The sequence below is a fragment of the Beta vulgaris genome, chromosome 1 (genome assembly GCF_026745355.1).
Source record: "Beta vulgaris subsp. vulgaris cultivar EL10 chromosome 1, EL10.2, whole genome shotgun sequence".
NCBI classification, from domain to species: Eukaryota; Viridiplantae; Streptophyta; class Magnoliopsida; order Caryophyllales; family Amaranthaceae; genus Beta; species Beta vulgaris.
Genome location: NC_079202.1, coordinates 40,690,637 through 40,707,974, shown reverse-complemented (window position 1 = coordinate 40,707,974; position 17,338 = coordinate 40,690,637).

The window sequence follows — 17,338 nt, the reverse complement described above, 5'->3', positions numbered from 1 at the left end:
AACCATATCATATAAACATGGATTCCCAAACCCTAGAAATAAAAACTACTCTATCATGAAATAAAAGATGAAATCTGAAACTATAAAAGAAAACTTAATTAAAGAAATCAACAAAAGAAACTAATAAAATTCATGAATTAATGAATAAGAATAAAAACTAGGGTTTTCAACTAGAAACTAGAGAGAAAAAGAGGAGAAGAAAACTAAAACTAAAACCTCTAAAAAATAACGTGAGAGAGAGAGAGAGGAGAAAAAGAATGAAAACCTAACCTAAATAATATTCAATAACGTAATATGACTAGGAAAGTCTTTTACAAGATAAGGAAAGTCTTAATTAAATCATTAATGTGCGGATTAGTTATCCGCGCGTATGCGTGGCAGATTCCAGTAGAAACAGTGCAATCTTCCGAAAGGTATAACTCCTTGACTAGAAATTTCCTCGGAGCGTGCCACCTATAGTTGGAAAGCTATTCTAGTCTAGTTTCCAAATCTGCTAGAATTACTCGATTGTAATGAGCACATCCAAAGTTATGATCAGAAGAGTAGACGTGACTCTTTTTCACATTTCTTCTAATGATTTTCCGCTTCGTTTTGCTCAAACTCGTACTATGAATATCAACGATCCTTATGCATTGTAATTCTTTCCAAGTGCTCTAATCCTCAAGTTTAGCTAATTATACTCCAAATACGTCTCAATGCCTGAAATTCATCAAAAACAAAAAAACATACCGAATAGGAGTAGAAAAGCATAACTTAAGAATGTAATGCAATAATGAACCTAAATATGAAACTAAATACTCTAACATGCAACCTAAATGCACCTAAAAACTATATATAAATATGATTATCAAACTCCCCCAAGCTAAACCATTGCTTGTCCTCAAGCAATAGACATAGACATGGAAAAGTTAGACAACCTACAATATAGGACTACAACAGGGCTAAACACTCAATTGAAAACACAAGAGATATAATCACTACATAAACCAAGCATCGAAACAATCTCAACAAAGCTGCATAGCATTCATGTATCGCAATCGACTCTCCAATCATACCACAACCATCTCTCCAAGCTGGATTTAACCAAAACATGACAGACCTCATTATGTTATGTGCACTAAATCTTCATGTGTTTAAGGGTTAAATAATGACTCTCAACCTAATCAAGTCGACTCAGATGAACAAATACTCTTTAACTTTGACTTTTTGACTCACTTAATACTCAACAATAATACACAATGATCAAGAGGACTTTTAAGGTTGTAATGGGGCTGAGGTTAAAGGTATGGAAATAATTTGGGAATTGTGGTGGAAAAACCGAGAAGGGGGAGCATCATATAACTGAAAACATGACTAAAAAAAGGTCACAACAACTCCGTGCAACAACCAACAATCTCTAAATATAATCAACAATCTTTTCGCTCAAGAAATTCAATCATAACCCTTTTTATTTCACTTTATTCACAACTTTTTTTTTCACTTCTTTTTCATTTCATCTTTCACCTTTTTTTGTGTTTTTTTTTTACAAACTTTCATTTCAATTTCCAAGCTCACTAAACATATTTTTCATTCTTCTAACCACAAATAGAGCACTTCAATTCAATACAAACTAAACCAAAACTAATACTCGCTCCCCCAAGCTAGGCTTGGGACAAGAATCAAATGAGGCCAATGGCTTGTAATGTAGGTATCAATTAAACAAAGTCAATAAAAGGCTCAGCGGGGCTAGATGAAGGATAATATGAAATAAGAATAACTCTGGAGCTAAGATCATCAAATGAAACGCCTCAATCATATCAAAATGTATGCACTATAAATATCAAGGAGTATCAAGTCAAAGTCAAGATCAATGAAACAACGAGGAACTAATCACACATGAAATAACAAAACTGACACATATACGTCAGTTTATAGGCACAAAAGCTCACTTACGTTAAGGTGTCTGCACAATAATGTTAAATCGAGCCAGAGAAGATAATCAATCTTACCACAAAATCAATTGCGAACAATCGTGCTATGAAGTATCATGAACAAGATGAGTGACACTTAACAAATGTAGTAAAATATCAACAAGGTTCTCAAAAAGTCTTAGCAGTAGTCCCATAGATGCAACTAAAATGAGATGAAATTATATGAGATGAAATATGCTAATGCAACTAAGAAAGCGTACAATTTTTTTGGTTACACGTAAACTTCCACTTCTAATAAGCAGTACAAACCGTGCAACATCCTACGAAAGCAATGAAATCTACACTAAAAACAATAAAGGATAGAACTTCCTCCCCCAGCTAGAATCTGCAGTGTCCCAACTGCATAAACCAGTTCAGAATAAAACCAAAACCACCTAACAATCATCCAGCACCGAGCACTCCTACAAATACCACAATCTACCACTAACACACCACACAAAACCTCCTACAATTCAATCAACTAATAATTCAAGCAATGTGCAAAAGATTCTCAACAAGATTGCATCAAAATATAATTCAAGCAAAAATTCGAAATGAACATTAACAACAGATACAAGTGAGAATAGTTACTTACTACCCAATTAATTGGGGGAGAAGAGTCAAGTATGCTCAAAAATCACATTGTAATGCTTCACAAATGCGAACTTGAACCAATTTTTTGCTAGCTTGAATGAGTTCTAATACAACCATGGAGGGAAAAAAAAGTAAGAAAAACAAAAGTGAGATCATTGGAAAAAATATAACAACAAAAACTTTAAAGCAAAAAAAAAACAGATTAATACAAACAAAAAGAAAAGAAAAGGAAGAAATAAAAGAAAAAAAGAAGAAACGAGAAGATCAGAAGGAAGTGCGGCTGGTGCGCGAACAAGATGAAAGATGTGACGATGGTGGTGCGCAGGTTGATGGTGGTTGGCGGTAGGGCGGAGGGCAGGAAGGAGACAAGCATGGGGATGTGAAGTGTGAGGATAGAGGAGGACGAAAAACAGGAGGGCTGTTGGTGGTGCGGATGTGTTCGGCGAAGTTGGTGCTGGGTTCAGAGGTGTGGCGCTTAGCAGCGGGTTGGCCGAGAAACGCGGAGAACGGGTGGCGATGTGAGCGAGGCAGAGGAGATGCAATGTGGTGATGGTTGCAGGTCAGCGGTGGTGCGTCAGTGCGGTAGTGGGTGAAACGAAGGAATGCTGCGCGGGTGAATTCCTCTCGCTTTCTTCTTCGTTCTTTCTTTATTTTTTTTTGAATAACCCAATAATCAGCTAGCCAGCGAACGCCGACCAACCAACGGGCTGGGCAGATGTTTTGTTTTTCTGATTTCTTTTCCTGATCTTTGTCAACCTACAATAGACACAAAAAAAAACACCAAAGTGAGTAAACTCACTCAAAAAGGAAGAAACAAAGACAAAAATCATAATAAAAAGTAAAGAATAGAAGAGAGAAAATAAGTTAATGCTCGGGTTGCCTCCCGAGAAGCGCAAATTTAAGGTCTGCATAACTGTTAAAGACTGTAGATCAATCATAATAGTTCAATGCTCTAAGAAGCTTATCAAATGTTCCTGCAGACATCTTAGAGCATATCATATAGGAGTGAAAAGGAAAAATAAAAAAAAATTAGTCCTAAAAAATTACTAAAACTACAAAAAGAAAAATCAACGGAAAAATTATATTTACAAGAAGAAAAAGAAAAATCGGTAGTCTTTTTAAATGACTCAAAAGAAGGAAAAGAAACTAAATTTATATTAATTACATCATCATGATAGTTATTTAAAAGGGGAGAAAGAAGGAACGATAGGAGATGAAAAGAATAATGTCAAGTTTTTGAGAGAATGGAACATGAATCAAAAACAGTATCAGATGGAACCGACAAAGACTCATGCACTATTTCACTCTCAACTTTAGACACATGCAGACGAAAAGTTTATCGAAAAAGTGTCAGACACTTCAGTCTCAACAATGGATTCGTCAACATAGAGACACAAACTACCAACTCCACCAATTACACCCTTACCTTCTACCAAATTATCGTAAGTCATATCAACGCCTTTCTCTTTCAAATTATAATTCTCAACACTAATATCAGTATCATCAAGTATCACCTCTTGGTTAGTAGATTGCTGCACAAGAAGAAATTCAATAGATTTCGTTATGTTTTGGTAACCATGAGCTAATTCATTTAAATCCTCATGTTGTTTAACAATATACTCTTTCATCATGTGAAAAAGTTCCTGACGCTCTGATGTTTCAGGTTGAAAATAATTATTCTCTTTAGGTTGATAACATTGGGTATAATCAGGCACATAAGACTCATTAGGGTAATGAGAATATTCATAAAGGTTCATGCATATATTTTGTAAATTTTGACAATCATATGATGCATCATAAACATAATCATTCGCATTATAATACCCAGAATAATCATATTGTCCTTGATAATTAGAAAAAACATCTCCATCTAAACTATAATTATACGACTCCATAACAACACACTAAAATAGAGAGGAAGACAACAAAAAAAAAATTTTTACAAAGAGAAAGATAAAAAAATATACACAGTTTAATTTCACCAACAATAAAAACCAAATAAAACTATATCGTCTCCCCAGCAATAACGGCGCCAAAATTTACAAGATAAGGAAAGTCAAGAAAAGAAACTAATGAAACTCATGAATTAATGAAGAAGAATAAAAACTAGGGTTTTCAACTAGAAACTAGAGAGAAAAAGAGGAGAAGAAAACTAAAACTAAAACCTCCAAAAAATAACGTGAGAGAGAGGAGAAAAAGAATGAAAACCTAACCTAAATAATATTCAATAACCTTTCTTTCAAAAAAAAGTAAAAATTCAATAACCTAATTAATAACTAGGAAAGTCATTTACAAGATAAGGAAAGTCATAATTTAATCATTAATGGGCAGATTAGTTATCCGCGCGTACGCGTGACAGATTCCAGCAGAAACAGTGCAATCTTCCGAAAGGCATAACTCCTTGACTAGAAGTCTCCTCGGGCCGTGCCACCTATGGTTTGAAAGCTCTTAAAGTCTAGTTTCCAAATCTGCGGGAATTACTCGATTGTAACGAGCACATCAGAAGTTATGATCATAAGAGTAGACGTGACTCTTTTTTCACATTTCTTATAATGATTTTCCGCTTAGTTTTAGCTCAAACTCGTACTATGAAGTATGCAAACGATCCTTATGCATTGTAAATCCTTTCCAAGTGCTCCTAATCCTCAAGTTTAGCTAATCATACTCCAAATACATCATCAATGCCTGAAATTCATCAAAAACAAGAAAACATACCGAATAGGAGTAGAAAAGCATAACTTAAGAAATAATGCAATTATGAACCTAAATATGAAACTAAATACTCTAAAATGCAACCTAAATGCACCTAAAAAACTATATATAAATATGATTTATCAGGAATACAATAGTTCTTGCACACTGAGAACAATGTTAATTAAGAACAAATGTGTGATTTTGATTTGTGATTATGACTTTGCTTTTGTGCTTGTGTTTTTGAGAGAGTTTCTAACCATTCAGTCATATGAGAAGAGTCTCATATATATAGAGGATCCTTTTAATGACTAAAACTTTACAATAAAAGCATAATAACCGTTAAAGGCAACAAGCAACATTTCGCGATAATTAGTAAACTGACTAAATGGAGCGGTCACTTCAACATGGAGCGCATGTTCCATGGTCATCATCACTCTTTTGCTTTGTTTCCTTGATCCCTTCCAACTTTGAGCAAGCGCTCTATTATAGGAGCGGACCCTCTACATGGACATCCTTTATATCCTACGTTATTAAGTGACGAAATTATAACCAAGCGAGTTATACAAACATAACATGAATCTAATCATACAAATGCTCTAAATCTCCAACAATTAACTCAATAAGGGCCATACATTTTATATTGATCAAGTATGTGCTACGATAATACTTGTATATATAATTCATCCCATAAAATAATACTTGTATTCCTTTTAGGATGTCTCGAAAAATCGTTATGCATGTTTTAATTATAGTATATATTTAATACTACTTTTTAGTTTCAATATAGTTTTGGTTATTTTTAGCAATAGTTCATTTTTTTTAGATATTTAAAAGACAATTAGCTTTCCAATACAAGTATATAATTAAATAATATAAATTATATTATTTTTCGCTTTTATTAATTTCTATGAAAATGAGAAACAAGCACTATATTATGAGACAACTCAAGTACTATTTTGTTGTGACTTATGAAGATGACTTTAACCAATTTAATGACAAAACTTTGGATAACTTAAAAATAACTTATAATAACTCATGGAAAATGTTATCAGGACCGGAATCCTACTTTGGATCGTAGGGGTTAGTAGGATTGAATCGATGAGATCGGATCGTAGGATCTTAAGATCCTACAATTCCGTAAAATAGAGATAATTATGCTTTAATATGATCAGAAACTCATGTTAAAAATTTACACAAATTAATAATGACTTATTTCATTAACAAATGGTGATAGTTTTTCAATACTATAAGATTGATGTAACATGAAACCAAAATCTAATAGGAGAAATATAATATGTGAAATAACTTTCTGATTTTTTTACGATAGAATTGAATCGTAGAATAGTAGGATTGTAGAATCGTATTAAGATCCTACCATGTGATTTTTTGAGGTTGGGTAGGATCGAAAGATCCTACAAGATTAAGATCCTACGTAGGATCAGGATCGATGAGGTCCTTTCGGATCGTAGAATCGTAGGATTGTAAGATCCGGATCGAGATCTTAACAACAATGTTTATTGGTATTATATTATACGATGAATTCTGCCTCAATTTTCACTATTTTGTTTAGTGGTCTTGAATTTATCTGTGTTACTTTTCATATTGCAAGTGTAAATTTGATTATTTCAAATATTGCTAAGACTTATTAAGGGTAACTTTGCCTAAATTTATGATAATTTATATACAATTAAAGGTAACCTTGCCTTTCAAGAAAAAAAAGATCATACGATATAGCACAACCATATAAATTGAACATCAAATCATTCATTAATGTATTGATTCCAAATCATTCCTATCATCATACATCATCAAAAAACTTATATGAAGATACTTATGTATAGTACGTATCCAGAATATTCACATCAAAAATTTATATTTTAGCTTTGAAAAACCAACTATAACATTATTGAATTATCAATGCTATAGCGAGGAGGTTAATAATCCAGAGAAATCAAGTTGGGGAAATCGCCTTCGATATTACACATTTATGTAATTCACTATTTTGGATACAAAGAGCTAATACCTTAATATCTTTTTTTTTGTCGTTGGTGTTTCAACCATTTTGGATCATCTGAATTTGCACCATCAAAATCTAAGGAATGTGATCTTTCAAACGAAGATAAAAGGAAAAAATATCAATGGAAAGTATAATTATCAACAAATACAAAATATGTAGAAACTTATAACATAAAAGTAAAAGTGAATTTTACTCCCAAGTTGTTTACAACAAGATTTACAAAGCCTTCACCACCAAAGTACACAAAAGTGGGATCTTTGACTTTGGCTCGACCCAATATTTATGATCTAAAAAGTATATGTGATTAAACATGATTCTACTCATGTTTTCACAAAATGGTCCACCGCTTGTAGGTAATACAACTCTGGAATATTGGTGGTTTTGTAATATGAAATTTCCATCATGAATAAATTTAAAATTATAGTACATAGCTATTGAAAACATATCTGTAACGCCCCGACTCCTAAGCATCGTTAATTCATTAATTAGCTCTTACTTAGCAGCGGAAGACTTAACTTAGTCGGTGCGTTACTGCCGTACTTTCCTTTTGGAAAATACAAGGCAACATAAGTTCGTTTAAGAACGTAACTTTATAAGTATTAAACTTAATAACTAACTTAGAAATGCGTAAATAACTAGGTGAAACATAATTAAGGTTCATAAACTAATGTTCTCAAGCTTAGAATACATATTAATAAGAGTTTGCATAATTTAAGTAGTAATTATTCCTCACTGCTACGCCATTCCGTCACCCCGTCATTACCTAAAACAGAAAAGCAAAACGTCATGAGCCGAGGCCCAGTAACATACTACTCTAACATCGTAAATTCATTTCAATTCATTTTAGTTGCAAACAGGGAGGAGAGAGAATAGAGTAAAAACATTTCATAAACATTTTATGTAAACATAAATTCATTATTATCTTCATATCATAATCATCATCATAATTATCTTATTGGTAACTTGGCGAGTATAACATACAGGGACGTCTCCCATCATCATCATCATCATCATCATCATCATATCATAGGGCAATAGCCACCAGGGACATCGTCCCTAACCAGAAGGTGGCATAAAGCCAGGCATAGTGCGGTGCCACCAGGGACAATTGCCCCTAACCAGAAGGTGGCGTTTCCGCCATAGAATAGAACGGTACGTGCACGACCAACATAACATCGTACTGCCAAGAACCATCTTTCACTTTTGTTTATCATGTTTCATTTCTTTTTATTTATACATTATACTTCACAATCATCATGGAAATCATATTCTTTAATCTTTCGCAATTCATCATAAATTACGTAACGTCATGAAATATCATGTTCATAAAAACTATTTCATATCCCGCAATCCATAAAAGCATACATTTAACATAAACATTATAAATATCAACATAAAACATATATTTAGAAAGGGAATGCGGGTGTTAGCAGTAGACGTTACCTCAAATCCTGCTTAGTAACTTTGATAGCCGGGAGGCTTGTAATATCCCTTTTTCCTTAATCTAACCAATAATTGATAACGAGACGATTAATATCGTAACATTCCTCATTTGTTACTATTATTGTTATAAGGTTGACTCGTTAACCATATTAATAGTTGGACTATGTATATTCGTTTATTTACTAACTTTATAAGTACCGTCTTATTACTTAAATAATAATTATTATTACATTAGCTTTTATAAAATAAGATTTGTCATATTTAAATATTAATAAATTAAGGTTAATAATATGAACTTAATAAAATAAAGGATAAGACTTTTATTATAAAGGATAAGACTACTTAGTATTATATTTGCTAAACTTGTTTCACCCAACTTGCTCATTAATTAAGCTAAGTCATATTACTTAGATTATATATATTATACTTACATTGTAGTAATAATTGTACGTAATACTTTCAACAACAAACTTAATAAGTTGTATATTACTTGAGCCCATCATCATAATCAGTAAAAATATAAATCATGTACTTTAGGCCCAAAAGAAACAACAAACTTAACAAAGGAAAAATAAAAACAGATGGGAGGAAAGGTATGTTCAGCATACCTTGCGGCAAGGTCAGGGGAAAGGAGGAACAGCTAGCTGCGTGTCGCCGGAGAGGGAGAATGCAGCAGTGAGTTTGAGGGTGGTTCGTCGGAGTGACAGAGGTGGTTCGTTCAGGTGGGTCGAGGAGAGAGAAAATGGTGCTGCGAGTGGGTGTAGCGAAAGAAGAAGGGGAGTGCGTGAGGGTGGGTCGGTGGTGGTCGGCGGAAGTGTTTGGTGGCTAGGAGGCTGGCTTCTGCGTGACTATCGTGGTACACGAAGACGCAGTAGGTGGTGGTGTTGCGGTGGGGCTCGCCCAAAACAGAGGAGGAAACAAAGCAGTGGGTTTAGTTTGTGGTATTTTTGGCTAACAAAGTTCTGATTTTTGCTTTTGGTTCAATGGAATTATCAACCGGTATTTATAGAACTTGTTGGAGGTTGCCATTGCCTTGCTGTTCAGTTTATAATTCAAAGCTTATGAACTTTGGTCAAGTTATATTAATGAAGGAAGATGGAGAATTCAAAGTTCCAGATTTTTGTGAGATATTGTAGAAAGCTTTATTGACTAATGAAGAAGATTTCTGACATGAGCGTTGTAGTATTGAATTGAAGTGTTTGATTTCATGTGTGAACACTTCAAAAAAAAATTGCCAGAGAAAGAAAATGGAGGACGGAAGAAGATGGTATAGAGTTCTTAGGCTCATAGGGGCATTTTTGTAAATTTCTATTTTTGCTTAAGTATATACTTGTTCTATTGTTCACTAGTTAGATCAAATAAAGGGAACTTGAAATAGCTTATTATACATTTTAATATCTATAATTCTTGTGTTGTTTTTTTTTCGATCCATAATCAATCCGACAATTAATATTACTTGGGTACGGGATATTACATCATCACCCCCTTAGAAAAAGTTTCGTCCTCGAAACTTACTAAGTCAAAATAAGGTCATGCAGTGCATATCAAAAATCATTATGAAAGTAAAACATATTCATACTTTAGAAAAAAGAACATAAATCTGGAAATTGCAAAACTATACCAAAAATGAAATCCAAAATCGAAATTTCACAATAACCAGAATTCAAACTCAAAACAAACCCAGAAAAATGAAATTTCAGTAGAACATATTAATCAGAACTCAACCAAACCAAACTTAGCAAATTTTCGAATAAAAATAGAAAACCTCCCAAAATTCGATAATATATGAACCCTTTTCGATTTACCCTAAAATTAACCCTAATTTCAGCTTTATAGGTACCTGGCTTGACTATGCTCTTTTGGCAATAAACTATTGCAGAATGCTTATCGGCCAAGGAGTTGACACTCCATGATTCATTTTCTGTAATGCTTCTGTCCCTCAATATCCACGTAAGGAACCTCTTTGGACTTGGAAAAATTATGTATATTACCGAGACCGTTTCATCAGAAAGTTACTTTTCTAATTCCTGATGGCATGTATGAATTGGAAGACCTGGATTTCCTTCTCTCACCTTGCCTTGATTTCTCTCTCTTCAATTTTTTCGCTGTTGATCCCGACCCCATTGAAGTTTTTGAATCCAATTTTTTACTTTTATCTTCTCTTTGGTCCATACTAGGTGCGTTAATGTCTGAGAAAGGTGTCCCATTTTCACCAGATGAACTTCATCCAATGTCAGTGTCCAAAGAGTCAATAGTCACAGTAGATACACGGGGTACAGGGGAATCCAAAACATCGTGATCCAGCTGACCGGTTGTGTTCTTCTCATCCATTCTTGGATAATCATCAGCAGAACAGTTGCCATATGTCTCACATTGTTCCGTAGTTTCTGCATTTCTACTCAAATGATCTCTCTCAAATGCACCGCGACCTTGAGGATTGCATTCAAACTTGTGACCTTCTCTCCAATGAATTATTTGGCACTTAATTGAACTACAATGGCAGGGATTAGAAAATGAGAAAATCTGACGCATACCAAAAAAACAATTGAGCGCAAGTTGACAATGCCATATGCTAATCCCAAAACACTAGCAGCAAATAGAAGTGACTAGAAGACAACAAAATACACAATAAGATACAGCTAGCATAAAACTTCGAAGGAATCCACGAGCCTTGACCCACTAGCTGAGACAAGCTATATTGGTTCTCGACCAGCAAGAAAACAAAACAAAATCCAAGAAGCTCTATATACGGTGGCTTCTAGCTCTCTGAAAAAGCACTCTCGTAATTCAAAGTGGGGAGGAAGATCAAATGCAAAGAGAAAAGCAACAGAGTGAAGAATTACATATCAATCTCACCTAAAAACTAAACCAAAAACTACTTTAATTACTCTTTCCTTCCTGAATTATTTGCAACTTATTCTTTCAAGGCCAAGCCAAAATATTTGTTTGGGTTTTATTGATCTTAAACTGGATAGATGGTTATATCACTTACAGTTGATAGATCAAAATCTTAAATTTGTCCAATCTGACACGATCTGACTATATGTCAAATGATAATGAACTGGAGAATGAAACCTGATGCATTTGGCCATGCAAAAAATGTGAATGCTTTAAATAACAAATTGAATGATAGGGAGCCCTTTTCAAGTGAATTTGGAGGTCCAGTATTGCTAAACAACGCTAATGCCAAAGTGGGGGACTGGGGATTAAAGCAAAACACCTGGGAACCCATATTTAACTACTCATATATTATGCATTCCCCAAAAGCAACCCAAAATTACAATATTTCAAGAGTTCATGCCTTAGAGAAGCACATGGATACCCTCCTCTTGCATATATTTTTAATTCCAAATGGCATCCATCTGAGTAACAAAGCATATAACATATTAATTTCCCATATTCTGCTATGGCATTCCAGCCTTCCAGGTAACCCATTCGGCAAATTATTAAATCCTTTTAGGAACTTTTCAGCTTTCCACTCAGGAACATCACACACACCTTGATATACCAAAAATGAAACCCAAAATCGAAATTTCACAATAACCAGAATTCAAACTCAAAACAAACCTAGAAAAATGAAATTTCAGTAGAACATATTAATCAGAACTCAACCAAACCCAAACTTAGCAAATTTTCGAATAAAAATAGAAAACCCTCCCAAAATTCGAACTAATATATGAAAACCCTAATTTCGATTTTACCCTAAAATTAACCCTAATTTCAATTTTACCCCAAAATTAACCCCCAAATTCGATTTATTCCAAAAATTTTGAACAAAAGTATAAAACCCCCACAAAATTCGAACTAGTTTATGAACCCAAATCCCCTAATCCACCCGAATAACCCACCCAAATTCGAAATTTTCACCCCAAATTCAGATCGAAACAACAACCCCAAAATTGAAACCAAGATTTTCAACTTATTAAGCAAAAATCTCAATTCAATCGAAAAAAAGGAAAACAGAAAAAATACCTGTGCAGATGAGAAAAAGAGTCAAGGAGGCGGCAGTCGCGGTGGTAAAAAGCGGCAGCAGCAGCAGCAGCAACTGTTCTTCAGAGAGAGATAGTGAAGAAGAAATGAGATGGAAGTGAGGGGGAGAGAGAAAACCTAGTAGAGAGAGAGATGAATAAATGAGACTGAAATGAAAACTACGAATGAAAAAATCAGAATGATATGAGGGCGGGACTTTTAACTTTTGCCGAAAATTTTGAAAACATTGAAGGGCGGGGGCTTTAAACATTTTTGATGAAAACTTTATAACTTCAAAAAATCAAATCAGATCTCATTAAATCCTTTAAAAATAATAAGTTTTAAAAATTATTATACTTTGATCAAAGAAGTCAACTTAAATATGTAATAGGGCACAAAGGAAGTACTACTATAATACAACTATCATCAGCTCGACTAGCGATATCGACAATCATGGTGGGAATTAGAGCTATAATTAATTATTTTATTCAAAACTCAAATTATTTATATTTTTATTATGAAATTACTCGATAATTTAGATGTTATTAGATTATGGGAAAAAAACAACACAAAATTATCTTTTTTTTAATGCCCAACAATACAACTATCATCAGGGAGTCAGGGGAAAGAGATTCTGCCAGAATATAAGAGCCTAAGAGGAAATGCAATAGCCAACAAGCACTTGCTTTAATGGTTGAAAAGGCATATCTATCTTTGTACCAAGTACTCCGTTGATCAACCTGTAACGTAAAGATCTCTTTTATATTGATGTAGATATGGCCATATGGGTACAAGTCTAACTCTAAAAAGAAAAAGAAAAATTGAAAGAGGAAAACAATTGTTGCATTGCTTAAGCTTTTTTTAATCATCGACCACCTTTAAATTAATCTAAGTTGAGGTCATTAAGCTGTATGCATTTGAAAACTGAAAATATATAATCGACGTAAAATAAGTTAATAGTGGATTGGTTCAAGGTATATATCTATGTGAATCGATAAGTTAAATCAAGACAACAATACTCCATTTACGTTAATCGTTAAGTTATATTCAATTTGAAACTCATGTATCTTAGTCAAATTGAAAGAAATTGATCTTACATTAGATGTATCAACATGTAAGGCGATAAACTATTTCAAGATAATAACAGCAGCTTTCTACTTAAGTTAATCATCTTTAAGTTGCATACATTTCGGAACGAAAGCATCTAATTCAATTGCAACAAATGTGGAACAATGTAACTTAGCAGATCGGTTCAATATAACAATACTCCGTTTAAGTTAGTCGTCTCTAAGTTGTATTTATATTATAACTCAAAACAACTACTTTGACAGTACCCTAAGTTTAATTCAAGATAATAACAATACCATACTTAAGTTAATCACTTTAAGTTAAATTCATCATGGAACTAAAAACATCTAATTCAGTTGCAACAGATGTAGAACATTGTAACTCAATAGATTAGTTCAACATAACAATGCTCCATTTAACAAGATCCTGATATGAAGCCTATAAGTATCGACAAGAAAACCTATGGCTTAAACCTCATTGATACAATAATACATCAATATAAGTATACTGTTATACTATATTTCACGTAAATGATTCGATTATTTGCTATATAAGTAAATCTTCTATTTTTTTTGGGTTAACAAGTGTCAACAATAAGACATAAGTCAAATTGTAAATGTAATTATTAAGACAATAAGTCCTAAATCATAATATCGGGCCATCGACAATAATCGACTAACTGTTACTGTGTTACGTGTTACGTGTTAGCATTAGATTAATCCATAATCACCGCGTGTAACATGTTCACATATTTTTAATTTTATAAATTTAGAATAATAATTTCTTAAAAATCAATAATACTAATTTAATTTCGAAAGTTTCTAATCTTTATTAATTTATAGTAATACAACTAACTTTTAAAGTTACTAAACTAATAATATTAGAACTAGAAATTAGAATACTCAAACCATAATAATAGTTTATTAGTAGTTTAGGCTATGTATATTTTTTTTTTTTAGGAAAAGACCATTAATTTTAGAAAGATGAATATCCAACCATTGATTAAGTTAGCAATCCATGTAATTGACCACTCTCAATTCTCCTTGGTCAAAAAATAATATCAAAGATTATGAATTAGTCCTCTCACCGCCAGTCTTCTCTCGCTGCTTCCCTGCCACTGCCACCGTCGGATTTTAGGCACCACCACGTAGGCCCGACGTTTCTTCAGTGATGATGATGGTGGTCGAACAACGACGCCATAATTGAATTAAAAGATGACCTTCAACGACGTTTCAGAAGGTAATATTAAAGAAAACACTTATTTCTATTAAATGGTGATTTTGATTTTATATCCTTTTTAAAAATATTTTTTCATCCATATGCTCACTACAAACATTTTTAATCAAAGACAATGGCTAAAATTAGCTAATGCGACGGTCATTTTTATACCGTTGCAGTAGGAACATCTATTGCAACGACCTACGTCAATCTAGGTTCATGGATTGAGCTATTGCAACGACTTTAAAATGATTGTTGCATTAGGTACATCTACAACAACGACTTGGTGATGTCGTTGCATTATATGGAATTGTAACAATGTTGTGATATACGATCGACACAGTAGACATTATCTATGGCAACGGACCTCTAGTATTTTTTTTAGGGGCAATTATGTATAGATCAAAATTGGCGCAATTATTCTTTCCTCCTTATCTTTTCCACGAAAATTTTGAAACTTAAAAAAAAACCTAATTTTTCATAAAACAAGGAAAATAGAAAAGGTTTTGACTGACAGATAACTAATTGGAAAACCCTACGAATATTTGCCAAACACAATTTCGATCTTCCAAATCTCTCAACTGTGCGAATTGTGATTATCTGCTAATAGGAAGAATTGGTTCAAGATTTCTTTCGATGTTATTTCGAAATTCTTCCAGAATTCACGAATATATGCGAAATTTATCCTCAATGCAGTTATAGGTAGGCGAAATTCCTTCTCAAGAAAACCTAGTAAATAGCGAAATTTTGAACTACCTGTCAAGCTTCAACAGGTAGTCAGGTACGTTCTTCAATTTCAATTGTTATGAGAGTTAAACTGATGACGAATTTTTCAATTTTATGGTTATGGTTTTGTTCCATGGTAATAGGATAATTTGGTGGGGGTTTTTTTTCTTGTTTGATTGAATAGTAGTATAGTGAAAACTCGAATGTTTCAAGTTTGTGAACTGGTTGTAATACTTAATTTTGTGTTTATTATTGGTTGGTGTTTTTTGCTGCTTAGCTGCATTTGGACTTGTATAATTGTTACAGATACGTTTCCTCTATTCTTCTTTTTTCATCTACTGTAGTTTTGAAATTGGTCCTCTTTTCCCCTCCTATTTTTTTCTACCTTATGTCAACTGCAGTTCTTCATTTTATTTTTAAACAAAGACTTAAACTATAAAGTTAGTTACAATTTTAAAAAATCAGAGACATTCTAACTCTGAAAGATAAAATTTTAAACAATGCACAAGATTTGCTGGAAATTAGTTAGACAGAAGCATGCACACTTACTGTTTGATGAAATGCCTCAACGAATTTAGTCATTTTTACTGCAGAAATATCAAGCAAACTTCACCAATACAAATTTAGTCATTTTTATGTTAGTGTACGTGATAAAAAGTTTGGCTAGAAATTCTTGTTTTGTCTAAATAATCTGAATTTGGTTCTTTTCTCAATGTTGGGTTAAGGTAGTAAGACTAATCTTGCCAGCTTACAAGGCTCACTGCCTCACCTACAGCCTACCTGCAGCAGCAGAATTGCGCGGAATTCGGTGGACGACGGTGGGCGGTCACTTCCTAATCTGTCATACAGTTTAGGAGTATAATTTATGAACTCCTGAGATGTATCTTTGCAGTCCTTGTACTAAGGTCTCTGCTTATGGTCTCAAATGTTTGTTTCAAGAATAACATGACAAAGGCTATTATGTTTTTATAACTCATGTCTCCATATCAATTTCTATGATCGGTTTCTGGTTTGGAGATGAACTTATATTGATAAGTTCAGTTTGGTTTAATTAACTGCTGATATTATCTGCTTGATGTTTTGAGTTGTAAGTATATTCTTAGTGAATTTCTTCTTTCATTGGATAAAATTTAGGTTAAGATTGTCGGAGAATAAAGTTTAGCACTGCCTACCTTGACATACTGGTTACTGAACATGTAAGATAATGGTTGCTAAATGGATTTTGTTTTTGTAGTTGATTGTTTTATATATATTTTCGCTTCCCTTTTTACAACTTTAATTTTGGTTTTATGTATCAGACATTTCCATCTTCTCTCTATGACATACTGGAACACTGCCTACCTTTTTACAATTTCCTCAAGTGCCGTCTTAAGCGATAATCTGCTCTTCTAAGTTCACTCGTGCCCCCTCCTAGTCTTCCTGTTTCAGCAAACGAAAAGCTCCTTGCATGGGTTGGTGATGAGATTCTACCTCGTGATAGTTCAAAGGTGTATCTATATTTTATTTTATTTTATTTGGAAACAGTTGGAGGTTTTGGAATGTTTCTCGATTTAATATAAATTCATCCTCTGCTGTTTGTGTGCTAACAATCTTGTTCTTATTTTTTTGTCACCTTGTTAAGGTTTCAGTTCTGGACTCAGTAGTACAAGGAGGTGATTCT